The sequence below is a fragment of the Petaurus breviceps genome, unplaced genomic scaffold, assembly GCF_028583685.1.
Source record: "Petaurus breviceps papuanus isolate PSGF00001 unplaced genomic scaffold, PetGlider_PUasm1.0 90602, whole genome shotgun sequence".
Classification (NCBI taxonomy): domain Eukaryota; kingdom Metazoa; phylum Chordata; class Mammalia; order Diprotodontia; family Petauridae; genus Petaurus; species Petaurus breviceps.
In genome coordinates this window covers 2,962,677-2,983,469 of record NW_027187283.1, presented here as the reverse complement: position 1 = coordinate 2,983,469, position 20,793 = coordinate 2,962,677, and the positions used below count along the sequence as shown (strand labels likewise).

The window sequence follows — 20,793 nt, the reverse complement described above, 5'->3', positions numbered from 1 at the left end:
AGGAATCTTAGGCCAGTGCACAAGCTGTGCCCGTCTTGACTGACCCATTGAGACATAGGGTAGTTGCCCCTGCCCCCCTTCACGCTGCCTCCTGTGAGAAGAGTAATTAAGGAATGCTGTGGGATTGGGTGTTTCCTTTGTCAGCAACTCACTCTTGATAAGACTAAACTAGCATAAAGATGATTAACCTCTCCAAAGCTGTCTGCCTGTCCTTCTCTCTGACCAAATCAAAAGTGATCCTGTTAGAGGCTAGAGTCCAAAAACTCCAGTGCCTTCTGTGTGTTATCTGTGAAACACAGTGACATCAATTTTTAAAAGAGAAACAAGTTTAAAAATAAGATGGGTAAACCTTTTGACTCTTTTTTTGCTACTTCACTTTTTAATTAGCAATAACAATACTTATAGTAGAGAAGTGATTAACAGCATTATTATACTGCTTCATTCCCCCTATAACTTATAAGCAGTTAAGTTTCATAAAAAAAAACCCAAAAAAATGCAAAACAAACCCACAACTTAAAACATATATATATATATATATATATATATATATATATATATATATAATTCTGTTTCAGCAATTTCTTTCACTGTCCAGTAAGTACAATGGAGAGATCACACTGGTGCTATAACATCACAGTTCTAAGATTTGCTTACTGAGGGCCTAGAAACAGCACTAAAGGAAACAAAGATGAAAAGAGCTCCAGGTTTACACCAAGGATACACAATGGAGGGCTAGATAAGAAGTGACACAATTTTGATATTAAAGAGTTCATTCTCAATATATCAGAAAGAAAGAAGGAAAGCAAAGATATAGAAAAAATTCTTGGAAAAATAAGCAAATCAATAAGGTAAGCAAGAAAAAATCAATACCTACCAATTCATGTTCTTATTGTGTCATCTCAACATTTTTAATGAGAGAAATATATAGACATATATCAAGGATATCCTTGATGAAGATGTTTCCTTCTCATATTTCATCAAAGGATATCTTTGATATCTGTCCATATATTAGTACTATTCCCAGATTCTTACTCTACTATCATTATTCACTATCCTCACCTTCCTTCAGTTTCATTCAATTTAATTGTAACATCCAATAGCAATTCTGATATCTGTTGTCAGCCAATCTGATGCCAGGTCCTACCACCTGTCTGCATTCTTCTATGCTATCCCTTTTCTGGTTCTTGTCTGCTAGGAAACAGCCTCATTATCTGCTACAATTTTGAAGCAATGACTTGAAAGATACAATCACCTGTTGCCCTCAAATAACAAAATACAATCACCTGTTGCCCTCAAATAACCTCTTTCCCTCTCTCAGGTCACTCTCCTTCCTTCAATATACCTTCAGTACCTGGCTGACAATCTCTCTCCTTCCCAACCCCTGCTTAATATAAGTGGTAGTGGAATATGAGGAATATTCCAATATTCTTACTATGACTAATGAGGAGTCCTAATAAAAGTACTCAAAAAGTGCTGGAAGGGGTGCACAGTAATATTTTCATTAGGAAGGGGTTAGGTGAGAGCCAGAAAATGGAAGGAGAGGCAAAAGAAAAAAAAAGTTACAATGAAACTAAGTTTGTTTACTATTAATCATAGTGGGAGGGACAAGAAGTTATATCAAAAGGGATTTATCTGAGGCAGCTAGGTGGGTTAGAGTCCTTACCAGGAGTCAGGAAGCCCTAAATTCAACTATAGCCTCAGACATTCATTAGCTATGTGACCCTGGGCAAGTCACTTAACCCCTAGTTGCTTCCTCATCTGTAAAACATAGATAATAATCACACCTATCTTGCATGGTTATTGTGAGGAGCAAATTAGAAAATATCAATTATTAATTAATTAATGTTAATATTTATAAAATTAATAATTGATATAATAATTAATGCAAATCTTAAAGGGCTATAAATTCTAGGTATTTTTATTTGAGTCAAATAGGCAGTTAGAGATAGGGTTCAGAATCACTGAGGCAGAGAATGTATGACAAGGTTTGAATATGCTAACCATTGAGGAATTAGTTCATGAACAGTTCAGTGGATGGAGAGAGGTTATTTGAGGGCAAAAGGTAATTGTACCTTTCAAGGCATTGCTTCAAAATTGTAGCAGATAGTGAGGCTGTTTCCTAATAGACAAGAACCAGAAAAGGTATAGCATGGGAGAATGGCAACAGTACTGGCAGGACCTGATATTTGTGGTGCTTCTGATGCTAGAAAAGGCCTCAACAGCACCTAAGAAAACCAAGGAGTAAAAGACAGAGGCAGCCACAGTTGTTCTGAAACACGGATGAAAAGGTGTACCTCGGGACGTTTTCTGAGTGAAGAGACCTCAAGGTTACAGGTGAACCTTGGCCCAACACAAGGCGCCTTTGGGCAGTCTGTGGAGCAAAGAAATCATAGGCAAGCAACCTGGATTCAGGTCCAAAGAAGGGAATGTGGAGCAACACAGGGACCCCTGAAAGGTCTTTGGAACAAAGGGTCAACGTAGGACTCCATTTTAATAAAGGTACCTGAATTTCTTTGTCCATCGATATTTAAAATTATTTTCTTATTCTTTTAGAGAATATAACTTTATTTTTTCTTTTGGCATACTTAAAAGAACATGAGATCTGAAATCAGAAGAGCTAGGTTCATGTTTAGCTTCAGTACACAGTAGTTATATGTAACTTTGAATATAGCATTTTAACTTCCAAAGTATTTCATTAAGTTTGTTTATTTTTTAAAGGACTATTAAAAAATATTTGCAGTGTCTGTGTCACAGGGCTTTTGCAAGGACACTTCTTTCTAAAATAAAGGAATGTGCAAATTTGAATAATTAGTGTGAATAAAAAGACATTGCAGGGATTCTGTTTAAATCTATACTACAGGGAAAATGGGCTTAGAAGTATTAATTTACCATCACCAACTTCATGAAACCCAGGTAAGCTATATAGATAGAATTTTCTGCCCATTTTAATCACCATTTATTAAGGAAAATCCATATGGATCATGAACTCAAAGAAAGAAAATCCTTTCTCTCTAGCTGTGTATTTTTAGCTCTTGTAGGAAAGGAATATGATATTTTTATAGCAGCAAACATCAAAATGAGGCCAGTTAGTAGAATTATTGATTTAGATGTACTTAATCAGTTATAAAACAAAGTTTATATTGAACAGTTTTAAGGAAAAAAGTATTATAAAAAGATAACTATTTTGAGTTTGTTATTGTGGACAAATGACTACATACTATATTGATTTTCTCCTCAAATTGAAATAATTCATAGCATGGTCATTTATTTAACTTCATTAAAATATCAATATATATGCAATATATGTATACACATATAATATACATATATAGAGTTATACTGACTATATATGCATATGTGTTTGTAAGGAGAGAGACAGAGAGAATGAGACAAAGAGAGAGACATAGAGACAAAGAGAGTTTTGGATTTTGAGAGAGGAAAAAATGAGTTTAAATCTGGCCCCTGGTACTTACTGGCTATGTGATCAGAACAAGTTGCTTATCCCCTATCAGCCTCAGTTTCCTCATCTGAGAAATAGTCATCATACCTCCTCATGGAATTGTCGGGAATTTCAAATGAGACAATGCATGTAACATAGTTTGGAATTTTAAAGCGCTATATAAGTGTGTGTGTGTGTGTGTGTGTGTGTGTGTGTGTGTGTTTCAATCCTTAACCTCTAGCTGCTAATCTTCTCAGAATGCAGAATTAGAAGTGTGTTTTGCAAATGTGAGTGTGTATGTTTAAATACTTAGTGGTGCACCACTGCCCCACTCCCTCACCAAACTACCTTGTATCTATTTTGCATGTTCCAGTATGTTGTGTCCCCCAGTAGAGAGTAAGCTCCTTGAAGGCAGTGACTATTTAACTTTTATCTTTTCCAAAAATTAGCATAATATTTGGCACATGGTTGGCAATTAATCAATTCTTATTGATTAATTAAGTATGAATCTAGACTCTGCCACTTCCAAACTCTGTGACCCTTAGAAAAACCATATATCTTCTCTGGACCTCATCAGAAATGCTGATTCTCTGAAGCCATAATTCTGCTCTTATGATTTATCATTCTTTGACCTTTGGAAAGTAAATTATTCTCTCTCTCTTTTTTCTACTTCCATTTTCTCATCTGAAAAATCAAGATGATAAAATTTTGGTGATGAAGGCACTTTGTAAACTGTAAGGCAGTACATATATGTCAACTATTAGCATTATCCTACCTCCAGCAAGTCATTTAACTTCACTGTTCTCATATTCCTATGTGAATTGCCATTAGTAAGCACTTAATACATGTTTATGACTGATAGACTAATTTATAAAATGAGGGAGTTGGACCAGATGGACTCCAATGTACCTTCTAGATTTAGATATGATCCTATGGTTTTATTATTCTAAATAGCAATAATCTTTGTTGGAGTTTGCTAAATTTTGCTAAATTTGCTAATTTTGCTAAAATAAGCTGTATCACAACTTGAATCTTCCTTTATTAGAATGATAGTTCTAGAAAGTCAGGAAAGACAGAATATTAAGTCTTTTTTTGACATAACAAAGCTAAATAGCCAATATGTCCTTGAGTAATCTAGAACACCTCATATGCATTCCTTCTAGAATACGGTTGACATCTTTACTGATAATTATATTGACTTTTAAAATCACTCTGCTTTATCTCTTTTGAGGAGACTTGAGTTGTCAGTAGACACACTTGAAAAGCAAAATTAAGTCTATCACCAACCTACTTGTACTTTCTAGGTCCATGCTCCATGCTTACTCTGTCTACATAGAATTAAGTAAGTGAAGTAAGATTCATTGAAGAAGCTTATTATGAATTTTCTGGGAGAGCACTGCTCCAGGCAAGCAGTTATAGTATTTTCATCATGCCAAAAGAGTCATTTTTTTCCTCTTAAATATTCTCAGATGCTATTAGAGTGTCTTCATAGGGTCTTAAGAGATCATCTAACCCAAAAAGGATCATTGAAGACATTAATTTGTTATCCTATCATATTTTTCCTTCTCTCCCCTTTTTTTTCACATAAATATAGCTCTTCTTATCTTCCTTGGGTTGGGGAATGCAGATTTTTAGAATAGCTTTTTTTTTTCTTAATTTAGATCTGCTCATGGTTTTATTTCTTAAGGTATAATTTGGATTAATGAAATTTGCTAAATACCTGACAGTTACCAGCTATGTGGCACAGTGGAGAGAGTGCAAACCCAATTTCAACTCCTGCCTCAGACACCTTCTAGCTATGTGACATAGATATGTCATTTAAACTCTCTCAGACACAATTTTCTCATCTGAAAAATGATGATATTAGCACCTACCTCACAGGGTTGTTGTGAGGATCAAGTGATGTTATATATCTAAAGTCCTTTGAACATCTTAAATAAAGCACTATATAATAATGGCTATAATTAAAATCAGACAGAAAAGAAAAAAAAAACATGCAGTGATTTAGGATGACTTAATTGATATAGAAGGTTAATAAAGAAATGAAACTGAGACAGGAGGCAAAATGAAAAAATACTAAAGGATTTTACTTTGGGAACAGAGCCAAAATTTTCAAATGATCTTAAGGTTTTATCATTACTCTTTGCTGATTAATTTTCCCCTAGTATTTACCTTGCTGTCCTAATGTCTATATGGTATGATATAGTGTCATGTCTTCTTGTCCACTATTAATTAGCTATTTTGGGCTTCAAAATAAATAGCTGGCACCATTTACCTCTAATTCTCTTCCAGATATGAAGATTCATTCTAGTCATTGAGGTCTAAGATATATATTCTTTGTATTGTTAAGGAAAGAATCAGAAATCCTAATAGTGATTGAATATCCAGAAGAAGTTTAGAAGAAAAAAAAAGCATCTAGATGCTCTATATAGTTAATTTGGGTATTTATAATAGTCAAAATAATTTACTTGATCAGTGGTTCTTAAAATAATATTGCTATTACTACATACAATATTCCCTTGGTTCTGTCTGCTCATTTCAGTCTTCATTATTTCATGCATGTTTTTCCATGCTTATCTTAAATCATTGAACTCCTCATTTCTCCTAGCACAGTAGTATTTCATCACGATCATATGCCACAACTTGTTCAGTCATTCCCCAACTGATAAACCTAGATGCCCTTGATGAATAAATGCCACCAGGCCGAAATGAATTTCAACTCAGGGTTTTGAAAGAATCGGTGATTATGATTGCTGAGGCAGTGTGATCTCTAAAATACTGTGGAAAGTCAAACTAGGTATGAAATTTAACATTTTTCAAACAAGGAAATGGAGTGGAGAATTAAAGTACACGAAAATGAAATTGACTTTGTTAACTGGTAAAATTCTAGAATATATTATTTTCATTTATTTAGTTAGTTAGTTAGTTTTTTTTTGCTTTTTGGAGCGCAACTGGGGTTAAGTGACTTGCCCAAAGTCACACGACTAGTAATTGTATCAAGTGTCTGAGACCAGATTTGTACTCAGGTCCTTCTGATTCCAGGACTGGTGCTTCATTCACTACGCCACCTAGCCACCCCTAGAATATATTATTAAAACGATGCTAAATGAGCATCCAGAAAAGGAAGTGGTGATCTCAAACGTTCAGCATGGTTTCATCTAGAATAGGTAATGTTAGATTAATTTAATTTCCTCTTCTGATGTGACTAGTTGACTGGTAATTTGGAAGGATAAACTATTTGCAGCTTATCTATATTTTAATAAACATTTGACAAAACCTCTCTTGCTCTTCTTATGTACAGGCAGAGTGATCCTGGGGAAGTCACAAGACTTCTATGAGTCTGAGGTAATTCTCTAGGACTACATGTTTTATAGCATTTATGGATTTAAGTTGGTTAAAAAAAAAAGTTTTCTCATTGGAAATTCTCTATACTAATAAAGTCACAGGTCCAGTTCAAAACAAAACAAAACAAAATAAAATCTTGCACTTGTATTTAAGTGAACTTCACAGAATATGGGGAAAGTATAGGATAGGTAAATAGCATTTCATCTCATGATGTAGTGCAAAGATTTGATGTCCAAGGACTTGGTTTCAAATCTTGGATCTGACACTGTACTTTCATGACCTTTGCCAAGTCGCTTACTTCCTCTGTGATTAATATATTCATTTATAAAATTAGAGAGTTGGATTAGATGACTTCTTAGATTTGTGTGAACTATTGCTCTATGATCTTATGACTGGAAAAATATATGGAGGTCACAGTAGACTTTGAGTTTTATAGGCATCAAGACTGTGATATGTCAGCCAAAACAGCTAATTCGATCTGAGGCTACATTAAAGAGAAGAATAACTCACACAGGGCAAGTTCTCACATCGGGGTTAGAAGAAGCAATACAAGGACTCTTCCAAGGTCTCTCTTAAGAATTTTGTAATTGATTGTGTGACATGAGAAACACTGGCACAAAACTTCCCTGTATGGTATACCCTCATCAGAGAAGGATTTGTGTTCTCTGAGCAAAGGAAAATTGAAATAGCTCAAAAGAAATGTGAGATTCACAAATCTAGAGAACCCATTACAAATGTTAACATGAATTAGAAGGTATAATCCCATCAGGTCTCACAGACTCTGAGTCCATTGCTCAGTCTATTATTAGAATTATAATACATATCTTAAATTATATTAAATATAATTAGAATTACATTAAAATATGTCTGTGTCTATGTCTGTCTCTGTGTCTGTATTTATGTATATGTGTTTATGCACAGGTATATATATATATATGTGTGTGTGTATATATATATATATTTATATGTATATTCATGAGAGAGAGAGAAAAAAAACACATTGTCTGATTAGATACAAAAAAATCCGCTGACAGGTATTTTTAGTTAGTCTCTTTTACAGGTGAATAAACTTCATCTCATCATAGCTGGGGATGGGGTTATGGGCACACAGATAGCAGACCTTATAGGCATAGTTTAATATCCATTCTTTGCTTTCTATTGAAATGTCTAATATCTATTCTCTACTATGATTGTCCCTTATTGTCCTTTTCCAAGTCATAGAGCAAGCTAGAAATGAGATGAGGACCAACGATCGATACCTTCAGAATGAAAGGACTAAACTCTTTTATGTTCTCTTTTAGTTCTTTTGAAAAGGTAACTTAAAATTGTAAGCATATTTGAAAGTGTTGTGAGTGGTCTTTTTCTGGCATGTGAGGACAAATTTTCAGAATTTGACAATAATGGTGTAAAGTGACAAATTATATTAAATATATCAAAATAATACTGATTTCCACACATTTTCATGTGAAATAGTATAAATATGATATTTTATCATGTCAAAATGCAACTTCTCTCCACTGTACATGAAAAAATATTCTAATATTAAACAAATAAATAAAAAATAATGGATTTCCAAAAGTTTCTATGTGAGACTATAAAATAATAGTTTTCATTTCTGCTGTGAAATAGGAGTTTATAACTGATACAAACTTTCAACAATAGGAGAATCTTATAAACAGAGAGGCAGAATATACGGTTATAATGTTCTTTTATTCCTCTTGTTTATTATCCTGCTACCGAAAGTCTCATAATAAAGAAAGTCACTTATCAGACACAATGGCAGAAACCTCATCCAGTAAATTATTTTTGAGAAGACCATCTAATTTAGAAAATTTTGTACCTTTTGGGTGTTGTTTGTAGGGAGGTAAATCTATACAGAGGAATAAAGAGTCAATCTAAAGGGAGAAGATTTGAATTGGTGACCCAGTGTGCTGTAGTAGAAAGATCAGATGATCTGGGTTCAAATCTTAGCCCTACCACTGAACTATTCCTGTAACATTGGATATTGAAACCTCTCTGACCTTCAGTGCCCTCATTTTCCAAATGAAGAGGTTGGTCAAGAGATGATCTGTAAATTACTTCCTAGTTCTAAATCTATAATCAAATGAATGTCTAAGTCTTTGATTTGGGGCAAGTCTGTTAACTTCCCTGAGCCACATTATCTCCATCAAAGAAATGGGGAGAAAAAATATATTCCCTACATGTTCTGTGGGATTGTTCAGAGTTGAAATTACCATTCAACTGTAAGCTCATGATATGTCTGATGAATTTTTTAACATTCTAGTATTTCAGCGTCACTACATTGGACAAAAATTAAAACAAGTAGACATTTAGTGCAAATGTCTCCTCATTTCATTGTAACATGAAGAGGATAGTATTTTATAGAATTGTAGGATAACTCTTTATTTGTGGAAACCATATCATATCATGTCATGTCATATCATGTATCATCTCTCTTTCTCTGTCTTCATCCTGCACACTGATACTTTTGATTTGAGTTTAAAATACTGTACCACCCCTGTACCTAGAATTCGTGCCTTCATTGCCTTCTGATGTGATCTCACACAGTTGTCAAAACTTTCAAATGAGAAAGTTATTCAAATATAAGGTTCTCCTACAAGTAATAATAACAGAATATGGTAGTATATATAGGGTGATGTCTGCACAGTTTGAATGCAAGTGGAAGATGTTTATTAGTTTAAAGACATATCAGTTTTACATATGCATCAACACAGATGGACATGCATGTTGTGATAACCATAAAAACAAATCTCTTTTTTTTTTCATTGTAAGCTAATCACCAAAGAGCTTAGATTACTGATTCATATCAAGGACATTGCTGTTTTCCTCACATTTTACTGAGCTGGAGAAGTGCTGAGAACAGCACCATGATCTGTATGTTATACTCATGGACTTAAAATATTTAATGGTTTTAACTGAATGTAATAAGGAAATCTTGCAAAAGTGACTGTTTGGGGAAGTCTGTGAACATTTTCTGTTTACATCTGAAGGGAATGATGGCAAGAATTATAGGTGCAGGAGAGATATCAAATGCATTTACTTTTCCTAATGGCTGCAAACAAGTTTGCCGTGTTGCAGTATTATTGTGTATTATATCATTTTCAGCAATATTTTCTTTTGCCTTATCAGATTTTTCTTCCAGTATTAACACTAATGCTTCGATAGCAAAAGCAAAATGCTGACACCAATTATTCAAGATCTATATGTTTCAGATCGAACACTTGTGACTCATTATTAGAAAGAAGCACAGCAATTGCAGGCTGCCAGAGCCAAAAGGACAGAAGTCCTACTTCAGGACTTCTTTGGTAATACTTGAAATGCTAATTATTTGAGTAAATGACCCACCATTGAAAATGACTGACAACCTTTCATATATGGGTATTATCCTCTTATTAGACAAATCATTTTATCAAAAAAGATAGGTTTTCAGTTGGTAAAAGTTAGTGTGGAAAATCAATCATTTATGGAAAGATATTGATATTATTAGTAAGGTAGACACAAGATTACATCATCTGTTATTTGTCTGTGAGGATAGGACCACTATAAAGACTCTTTCTTTCCTGTTTACCTAGTCAAAATGATAAAGACTACGCTGAAGAAAAATGAGTAATGTATATATGTTGGGAGAAAGATACTTGAGTTCTCATTCTCTTTTTATGACAATATGTAGGAGCTATATTGAATAGTAAAAAAAACAAACAAACTGGACTTCATTAGAATGAAGGCACCTCTCTAGCCAATAGCTGCTTATCAACACCTAGAGGAAACCTACCTACCCCTATAACCTTTTCTTCAAACTACCCTTTCCTATCTACAATTCTGGGAAGGTATAAATTGATAACTGTATATCAGTCTTGATATTAATCCCTCTCATCTTGAGGTAGAATACCATTATGGGAGAAACAACAGTAAGTGATAAAGAAACACAGAAACACAAATGTAGCATATATCAGATATTTTTATGCACAGCTGCAGTATGGGGAGTATCTAGGCTCTAGAGAAGATCAAAAACCTAGATAAGAAATGTTGGTCCCTGCCTACAAGACTCTTGATGTTGTATTAAAGAAGAGGACAAAAGCAATCAATTGTGATAATTTAAGTAAGATTGAAATTATTTCTTTTATTCCTTTATCCATGTGTTGTTCCAATAACTATTTTTGAATACTCACATTGAACAAGGCAAGGTTTGTTATGTCATTTGAACCATACTATTTGAATACTCTAGAAAAATGGGACCATATTTTTAACTTTTCTTGTATCTTTCATAGACTGAAAATGCCATGAAGCTAGTTCTATGCATCATCTCACCATCACACATTTATCATCACTCAGCTGGATACTCCAGAGATTGTTGGGGAATCTGTGGTTCCAGAATACTTTTTTTCCCCAAATATTTTAAGTCTTTCATAATATTATTTCATTTAGAAACAAAACAAACAAAAGTATTTATAAAGGTTACTATAGAAAAATAAATAAATAAAAGTTCTTTTTTAGTGACCAAGATCTCTCCCATCCTCACATCAATTCATAGTATTTGAAGGTGGAATGGCCACTTAAGAAAGTGAAGATGTGAAGTGATATCTGGACCAATAACTTGGAATAGACTAAGTATATATGAAGATCTGTGCTGGAGGCAGCATTATTGTGAGACACTGAGGAAATAATTCTTAAGATAAATGAAGGAGGAAAGAATACCACGTGCTTGAAAAAAATATTAACATGATCATACCCCCCCCCAGAGAGAGAGAAAATGACAATTTCTGGCCAATATCTCTATTGAGAGAAATGATTATTAATAACCTATGATTGGGAAAGATACAGAGTTCACTCTTTTTCCAAAGAACTCATTTTCAAAGCTTCTCTGAAGGTTAACTAAACTCTTTCCTCAATCCTGCTCATACCCCATCCAACTTTACAAGGAATCTCTAATTAAAGGTGAATTCCAACCCATTGTGTTCCCTTCAAGCAGGTTTGGGTAGAGGTAGATCCATTGCCTAGATTGCCCCAGGCTGGGAGTTCTCTGGATGAAGAGACAGTGTTTGTCTCAGAATGATGTAATCTCACTCTCTCAGCCCAGAAGCTCATTGGAGTGAGACCACTTCTGACTCTAATACTCATTATCTCATTAATTGTGAACCAATCAGAGTTTATTGTCAACCTCAGGAACACCCACTCTTCCAAGGGCATATAAACTCTGAATCTACTACCATGAGAGGTCTTTGGCATTTTAGAGTGTCACTGATGTCATTTGTTAATAAAATTCTACCATTATTAATAAAATTATTAATTACCAGAAAATATGTTTCTCGAAATTTTTAATGTCACACTATCAAATCCTTTTGAAAATAATCTGCACAAATATTGAAATTATCCTGCAGTTAAAAAAAGGAAACAAGTAGACTTCAGCAAATAACATGCCAGAGCAAATTTTACACTCAAATAAAAACATGGGCAATATGAGAATTATGATTATAATTTCTTAAGTATTAAAAAGCCAATAAATGTTTGACTTTCAAGAATAAAGTACGACTTTCCTTTTAAAAAGTGCTTCACATGCATATGCAGTCTTTCCATCATTTTTTAAGCCTTTGGGGTTAAGTAACTTGCTCAAGGTAACATGGCCAGTTATTTCTGGGTGTGGTGGTAAGTATCTGAGCCCGTATTCGATCCCAGGTTATCCTGACTCTGGGGCCGGTGCTTTTATTCACTGGGCTACCTGGCTGCCCCTTCCATCATTTCTTTAAGAATGTATTACTGAGATAATATCATTTCATAATCTTTTCCTTAATAGGTAAAAGGGATCTCCTAGCCTATGAGGAATCAGTTTTTGAACAAGACATAGATATTCATCATTTAATTTCATTCCAAGTGACCAGGTCTGCTTATGTGCCATTGAGGGCCTTGTGATCATGGAAAGTCCTCTAAATGGATGCAGAGCCATAAAAAAATGAAATAATGACTTGCTGATCTAGAACCATGTGAGCAAAAATAAATAAAATATTGCTCAGAAAAGCTATATGAAAACACCCAGTGCATAATTCGGAGCTTTCTTTGAAGTATATTTAAGAAGAATATCAACAAAATTTGTAGAGGATAGAAAAGCCCAAAGAGGGTGTAACCTGAATCAGTGAATGTAATGACCACATAGAAGAGATCACACATATATTAAATATTCAGGCATCAGAAAGTGAGAGACAAGGATTATACTTTCAAGGCATAATGTATATCCTATTGCCATAGATTGAGTAGATCCCTTCTGAATCCAAAAGGTCTGGTCCCTTATGTTGTCCTCAGGTTGCCTTTCCTCAGTTTTCTTTTAGTTTATATGTGACTCCCAGAACAGACACTGTCCAATGCAATTAACCATTAATGTTCTTGGAATATTGCTATCACTACAGATGGGCACAATTTCTCATCTTTTGAAGGTTACAGTGATTTCCTCTCACCAAGGCAGTAGAGAGAAGAAAGAGACTCTTTTTCCTTCCTGCCATCAAGGACTTGACTATAACTGATCTACCCCAAGGCTTAGCTCCCTAATAAAATACTTAATTTTAAAGTGGCTTATTGTTTTTCATTAAAGGTCCATGGACTGATTCTCTCAAATCAATCTCAGTACTACAATATGACATACTACTAATCACTACCTACTGTATAACCAAGTCCCTATTAAAATGTATATTTTTTTATTTTCTTATAAAAATATATTAGGTAACTTCAGTGCAAAATGTACTATGTACATTTTAAATGTACTAACATTTAACATAAATGTACTAACATTTAACTTAAAAAAAGGTTTAGAAAATTCCCTTTTCCCCCAAGAGTTTTGTTCCAATTAGGTATGATTCCAATAGGAGTCATAACCAGAGAGGGGAAATGATTTTTCTAAGGTCATACAATCCTACTTAGAATATTTTTTAAAGTTCAATGTGACTTTGTTCTTTCTCTTTTGTTGAATTTTAAATGATTTTTAAATCATTTCTTTATGAAAGCAGTGTACTCCACTTCCCATATCCAATGATACTGCCTTGCAATCTTTATCCCTTAATGTAGAAACGGCCAAATCTTGTGTTATGCTGATTGTGTTTCCATAATACTCAAATTGTTTCTTCCTGACAGCTTGAAATATTTTCTCCTTGACCTGGGAACTCTGGAATTTGGCTATAATCCTAGGAGCTTTCTTTTTGGGATCTTTTTCAAGAGATGATTTGGTGATTTTTTTCAATTTCTATTTTGCCCCCTGGTTCTAGAATATCAGGGCAATTTTCCTTGAGAATTTCTTAAAGGGGGCAGGTAGGTGGTGCAGTGAATAGAGCACCAGCCCTGGAGTCAGGAGGACTTTAGTTTAAATCCAGCCTCAGACACTTAACACACACATGCACATGTGTACACACACACACAAACTAGCCATGTGACCTTGAGCAAGTCACTTAACCCAATTGCCCCACCTTCCTTTCCTCCAAAAAGAAAAAAAGAGAGAATTTCTTAAAGGATAACTTCTAGGCTCTTTTTATTTTTTTAATTGATCGTGGCTATCAGGTAGTCCAATAATTTTAAAATTTTGTTTCCTGGATCTATTTTCCAGGTCTAGTTTTTCCAGTGAGATATTTCACATTGTCTTCTATTCTTTTTTCATTTATCTGGATGTGCTTTATAGTATCTTGATTTCTCCTGAAATAATTAGCTTCCATTTGCTCCAATCTAATTTTGAAGGAATTAATCTCTTCAGTGAGTTTTTGAATTTCTTTTTCCATCTGACCAAATCTTCTTTTTAAGGCATTCTTCTCCTCATTGTTTTTTTGGGCCTCTTTTGCCATTTGAGTTAGTCTGTTTTTTAAGATGTTATTCTCTTCAGTCAGTCTGTTGACATGCTTTTCATGATTTTCTTGCATCATTCTTACTTCTCTTCCCAATTTTTTCTCCAATTCTCTTACTTGATTTTCAAAATCCTTCCTGAGCTCTTCCATTGCCTGTGAGCAGTTCATATTTTTCTTGGAAGCTTTTTATGCAGCAGTTTTCACTTTGTTTTCTTGTTCTGCTTCTATGTTTTGATCCTTTTTGTCCCCCAAAAAAGATTCCGTGGTCTGATGGCGCTTCCTTTTTTTGCTCATCTTGCCAGCCATTTACGTGACTTTTGAGCTCTTTGCCACAGTAGAACTCTGTTTCTAGAGTGGAGAGAGCTGTGTCCCAAATTGCTGGGGTTTTTACATATGTTGTCAGAGCTGTGAGGAGAGTGCCCTCTCTACAGACACCACAAGCTCTGCATTCTAATGTTTCTCACCCCAGGACCACCACCCAAAACTGTGACCCAGATCTAAGCAGGTCAAAGAAGAGTGATAACCTTTTGAATGGTCACTTGGTCCCCCTACAATTTGTAGACCAGGAGCTCCAGAGGCAGCTATGCAGCAACAGCTGCAGCCACCCCACCATCACATACCTCTTGCTCTGGGGACAGGGACTAGACCATGCTCTTCTCTCACCCAGTTCAAACAGAGTTCCCTACTGACCTTTTTCTTTCTCTTTGGCATTCATGGGTTGAGAAGTCTGGAAACTGCACAACTGCTGGTGATTCACTCTTCTGAAGTCAGCTCTGGCTGGTCTATGCCAATGATTGGGGCTGTATTGGGTCTTGGCCCTTGGCAACTCACATGGGACTGCTCTTAACTCCCAGTCCAGTGTGATAGACCCTTGCTGTTGGCCTCCAGGCTGCCTTCAGTGGGAAATTTGTCTCCCTCTGTAACTTTTTGGTTTCTGTAGCTTTAAAATTTGTTTAGAGTCATATTTTATAGGTATTGGAGCAGAGGCTCAAGCAAGTTTCTTCTTTGACTCTGCTATCTTGGCTCCACCCCCTTCCTCTCCACTAACTAATTTCAGTAGGCATCAGTGTATATAAGTCTGACCAAGTTTTTCTGAATTCTTTATTATTTCTTATGGTAAAATAATGGTCCATTAAATTCACATAATAAAATTTATTTAGCTATCCCTCAGTTGCTGAGAGTCTACTTAATTCCTTGCTTTTGCTTCCACAAAACTTCAACTTTGATTGTTTTTGTATATATAGACTTTCCTGGTCACTTTAGTATAAACAGTCAGGACACAGTGGCCTGGATTCCCAGACTGAGGCTTTAGATCACATATGAATAGCATTAATAAGTCTGGGAAGGTGTGCTCTGTTAAGTCAGTGCTATATTCTGGATAAATATCCTATCCTTATTATGGACAAAGAAACCCTTTGTAAACTGATAGATGGATAATAAATGTCTCATTTTGTTTCTGTTTTGGACTGAAACTCCCAACGAACTGTCCTGAGTGTTGCATAGTCTATTAAATAACCCTTTGGTAGTTTCATTCTTACAGAACTATGTAAAAATTAGTTCAGGAAGTATTGACATAGCCTAACCATAACCAGTGAATGAATATTCCTTCAAATATTCAAATATTTATTCCTGTAAAGAATATTATATAACTGAATTTGGGTATGTCATTATTATAACCTTGGTAGATTCATTCCCTGATGTTTAATGCATCTTGAAGGAATTTTGAATGCATTTTCTTTTTTTCTATAACTTCCTTATGCTTTTTGTTATATAGAAATGTTGATGAATTTTGTGTATTTTTGTTTTGTGTCTTTTTTGTGTATTTATTTTAATTGATTTAATATTATTCAAGCCATTAATTGTCTTAATTTCTTTTCCAATACCCTTGGATTTTCTGAGTAAAGCATCAAGTCATTAACAAATAGGGGAAGTTTTTATTTTTCCTCTTTGACAATGCTTGTGTCTTTATTTCTTCTTATTTTTAATGCTGATCAGCAAGGTGGTACAGTGGATAGAGTACTTGCCCCTGGAGTTAGAAAGACCTGAATTCAAATCCTGCCTCAGACACTTACAGACTGTTTGACCCTGGGAAAGTCACTTATCTGTTTGTCTCAGTTTCTCATCAGTAAAATGAGTTAGAGAAGGACATGGTAAATAAAATTAGTATCTTTGCCAAGACCCCAAATGGAGTCACAAAATGTTAGACATGACTAAAATGACTGGATGAACAGAAAAATTTTTTCATCCAAAATGTTCCTTCTATACCAAGTTTTTAGCATAAATGAGCACTAAAATTTTTTGTCTTTTGTGCATCTCTCATAATCCTATGGTTTGAGATAATTTTATTAAGATCAATTATATTATTTTATTAATACTGAACCATCTTTACTATGTCTAAATCAATTTCTAAATTGGTAATAACGAATTATATGGGTACGTGCATATGTATGAAACTTTATAATTATATGTTTATACATATATTCATATATAAATTATAGATAGATGTAGATACATCCACATATTACATAATATATGTATATGTGGATACACATATATATTCTCTATTTGATGTATATTTTCACATTAATATCTCTTAATGATAGGCTGTAGCTTGTTTGTTTTTATCTTTATCCATACTTGGTTTATATATTAAGACTATAGTTGTTTCAGGGGGAAAACAAGGTTTGTAGCTTCTTTATCAAGTATTGAGAATAATTAATATAGAATAGATATTAAGTACTATTTAAACTATGACAATTAACTTGTGAATACATTCAGAAGGGAATATTTTTTCACTTTGTTAGTTTTGTATCTATTATTCGATTTCACTTTTTAACATCGGGACATTTAAAGTCTCATTGACTTGTTCTGTTTTTTATTTTTTTTAATCATCTACTATCTCTAAATCCTTTCTTTTGTTAACACATACACGTGTATATTAAGTTCTGACAATTCTTGAATTAAACACTCTTTTTCATCCCTTCTGGGGATTTGATGTTTCTCTCTCTTTTAAAAAATACAATTAACTGAAGATTTTTTATAATTCTGGTTTATCTTTTTAGAGAACAAACTAATAATTATCTTTGTCATTTCTATTTTTCCTTTTTATAAGTTGATCCTTTAGTTTCTTTGTTTATACATGTATTTGTTGAACTTCTGAGTTTTTTTCTTATTCTACTCAAAGTTCACTAATCTTATTTTCTTTCAGATTTATTACTACATGCTTTAAGATATATATTTATTCCATACATACATATACATACATACATACATACATATATGTTTATGCACACATATTTTTCTCCCCTTTCTGAGAACTCCTTAATCTGTATCACAATTTTGTTATATTTATTGTTAGTATCCTCTTTAATATAACTAATTATTTCTTTGTTGATTATTTGTTCATTAACCCACTAATTGTATACTCTGGGCTTCTACTCAATTTTAATTGCACTGATTAATTGTATATTCAGGGTAAGGATTCTGCTACATTTCTTCTCAGAGTTCCAGGGCCAGTACTTGCCAGGCTGTGGGAATTCTTCAAATATTATAGATACTGAAACCCAATCTAATCATTGCAGGAATTAGCAACCCAGTATTCTCTAATATATTGGTATCTCCTCACTATCATTGGTAACCAATTGAAATTCAGGTAATTTTTACAAAGGAATATATATGTCAAAGATACAGCTAAGAATCAAAGCATAACGACCACCAAAAGTAGGAGGGCCCTCTCCTACGTATCTCTTAGAGTCCTGGGGAGGACAGATTCAAACTTAAACTACTAACTACAACATATTTCTGCCACTTAAATATCTATTTCCAGGTGTAGCTTAGTGCATGGAAAAGTTGCTCCTTTGCTTATAGGACATAGAATCCAAATGCTCACCTATTTGCTTTTGAGATAGTTAAAATAGATTACTTCTAGCGATTGGTTCCTTCTTGGGTTTGGCCATTGCTCCTCCGGTTGATATCCTAACCTTTAAAAGTACATACTGTTCCACTCAGCTTGTTCCATTTTTGATACTAATTCCCCTAAGCTCAGGAAAGAAGAAACAAAACAGATAGAAGAAAAAGGATATTATGCTTCCAAGGCCACATCTTGATCCAGGTGAGATCAGAAGGATGTTGACACTATATCTCTCCCAACTTAGAAGTTTACAAAATTCATTCTTTGGGCATAATCAGGGAAGAAAATGATCGAATCTCTCCCTGGGAACTTTTAGCATGCACTCTGTGATCTGGCTAGACGGCCACTTTAAAGGCTTTCTTCACTATGTAGTAAGCTTACAGAGACCAGTCATAGAAGACCTCTATATGAGGCACAGTCTGTAAGGGATAGGACATCTTTGATATGTAGCATCATGTTTTTTCATTATCAGATTCACCAATCCTACCACATGGGTCGGCAGCTGGTAGAGCTATTTATTAATACTCTTAGAACTGAATCCTTGTTGGCCAGTCCACACAATTATTAAGCTTTCATTTAGGCTTATTTGTGCTGCTCATATTCCCTATATCAATTAATTTTGTTTAGTAAAGAATGTGTTTTAATATCTTTGCCTTTCAAAGGTATTTGCTATTTTTTATTAATTTATTTTAGTCAACATTCATTTCCACAAAATTTTGAGTTCCAAATTTTCTCCCCAACCCCACCCTCCTCCCACCCGAAAATGGCTTGCATTCTGATCACCCCTTCCCTCAGTCAGCTCTCCCTTCTTATAAGCCCCTTCTCCTATGCCCCTCCCCCTTACTTTCCTATAGGGATAGATAGATTTCTATTGTCTGTACATCTTATTTCCTAGTTGCATGTAAAAACAATTTTTAAAATTTCTTTTTAAACTTTGAGTTCTACATTCTCTCCCTTCTTCCCTCTCCACCCACCCTCATTGAGAAGTTAAGCAATTCAATATTGGTTGGTTATACATGTGTAGTTATGCAAAACAGTTCCATAACAGTCATGATGTGAAAAACTATACTTTCCTCCATCCTGTCCTGTCCCCTATTTATTATGTTCTCTCCTTTGACCCTGTCCCTTTTCAAATATGTTTGCTTCTGATTACCCCTTCCCCTGAACTACCCTCCCTTCTATCACCCCCCAATATCCCTTCCCTCTACTTTCCTATATGATAAGATACACAATTGAGTGTAAATATTATTCCTTCCTTAAGCCAAATCTGATGAAAGTAAGGTTCACTTATTTCCTCTCACCTGCCTCCTTTGTCTCCATTGTGAAACTTTTTCTTGCCTCTTTTACGTGAGATAATTGATGCCATTCTGCTTCTCCCTTTCTCTGTCTCCAAATATATTCCTCTCTCACCCCTTAATTTTGTTTTTTAGTTATCATCCTTTCATATTCAACTTACCCTTTGCCCTCTGTCTATCTGTCTGTCTATCTATATTCCCTCCAACTACCCTAATACTAAGTAAGGTCCCAAGAGTTACAAATATCACCTTTCCATGTAGGAATATAAACAGTTCAATTTTAATATATCCCTTATGATTTCTCTTTCCTGTTTACATTTTCATGCTTTTTTTTTTGATGCTTGTAATTGAAAGTCAGACTTTCTATTCAGCTCTGGTCTTTGCATCAAGAATGCTTTAATGCCCTCTATTTCATTCAATATCCATTTTCCCCCTGAAGGATTATACTCAGTTTTGCTGTGTATGTGATTCTTGGTTTAATCTTAGCTCCTTTGACTTCTGGAATATTCTATTCCCTTTTCTGATCCCTTAATGTAGAAATTGCCAGATATCGTGTGTAGCAGCAAGCACCCCAAGCGTCCTCAGGGTTTGCTGCCAATAGAGGTTCTTAGATCTGCTTTGATAAAGGAAAGCAAATCAAAATGGGTTAACAAGCTTACTTTAATCAGTCAGACATATACCGTTTACCTTGTTGTAATGTCATGCCAAGGAAAGGCAACTTAACAAGGTTCAGAATACCAGCATAGGTGCTCTCCATTTTATTCAGTGACAAACCAAGAAGAGAGAAGATCAAAACATGACATCTTCAAAATACAGCATTTACTAAGTGTGATTAAATAATCTCCAAGTACTACCCCACCCCAGGACCTTCCACTCATTCAATCAATTACAAAATCCCTGTTCTAAATACTACGCCACCCCTAGGCTGTACCTTCATTTAGTCCACCACAAAGCCCCTCTTCTCAAATG

General features: G+C 34.5%; 1 pseudogene; it reads right to left on the bottom strand.

Annotated features, from left to right (window-relative positions):
- LOC138142713 (large ribosomal subunit protein eL33 pseudogene) overlaps positions 1-20,793 on the bottom strand; it is a 263,679-nt pseudogene that overhangs the window by 165,688 nt on the left and 77,198 nt on the right.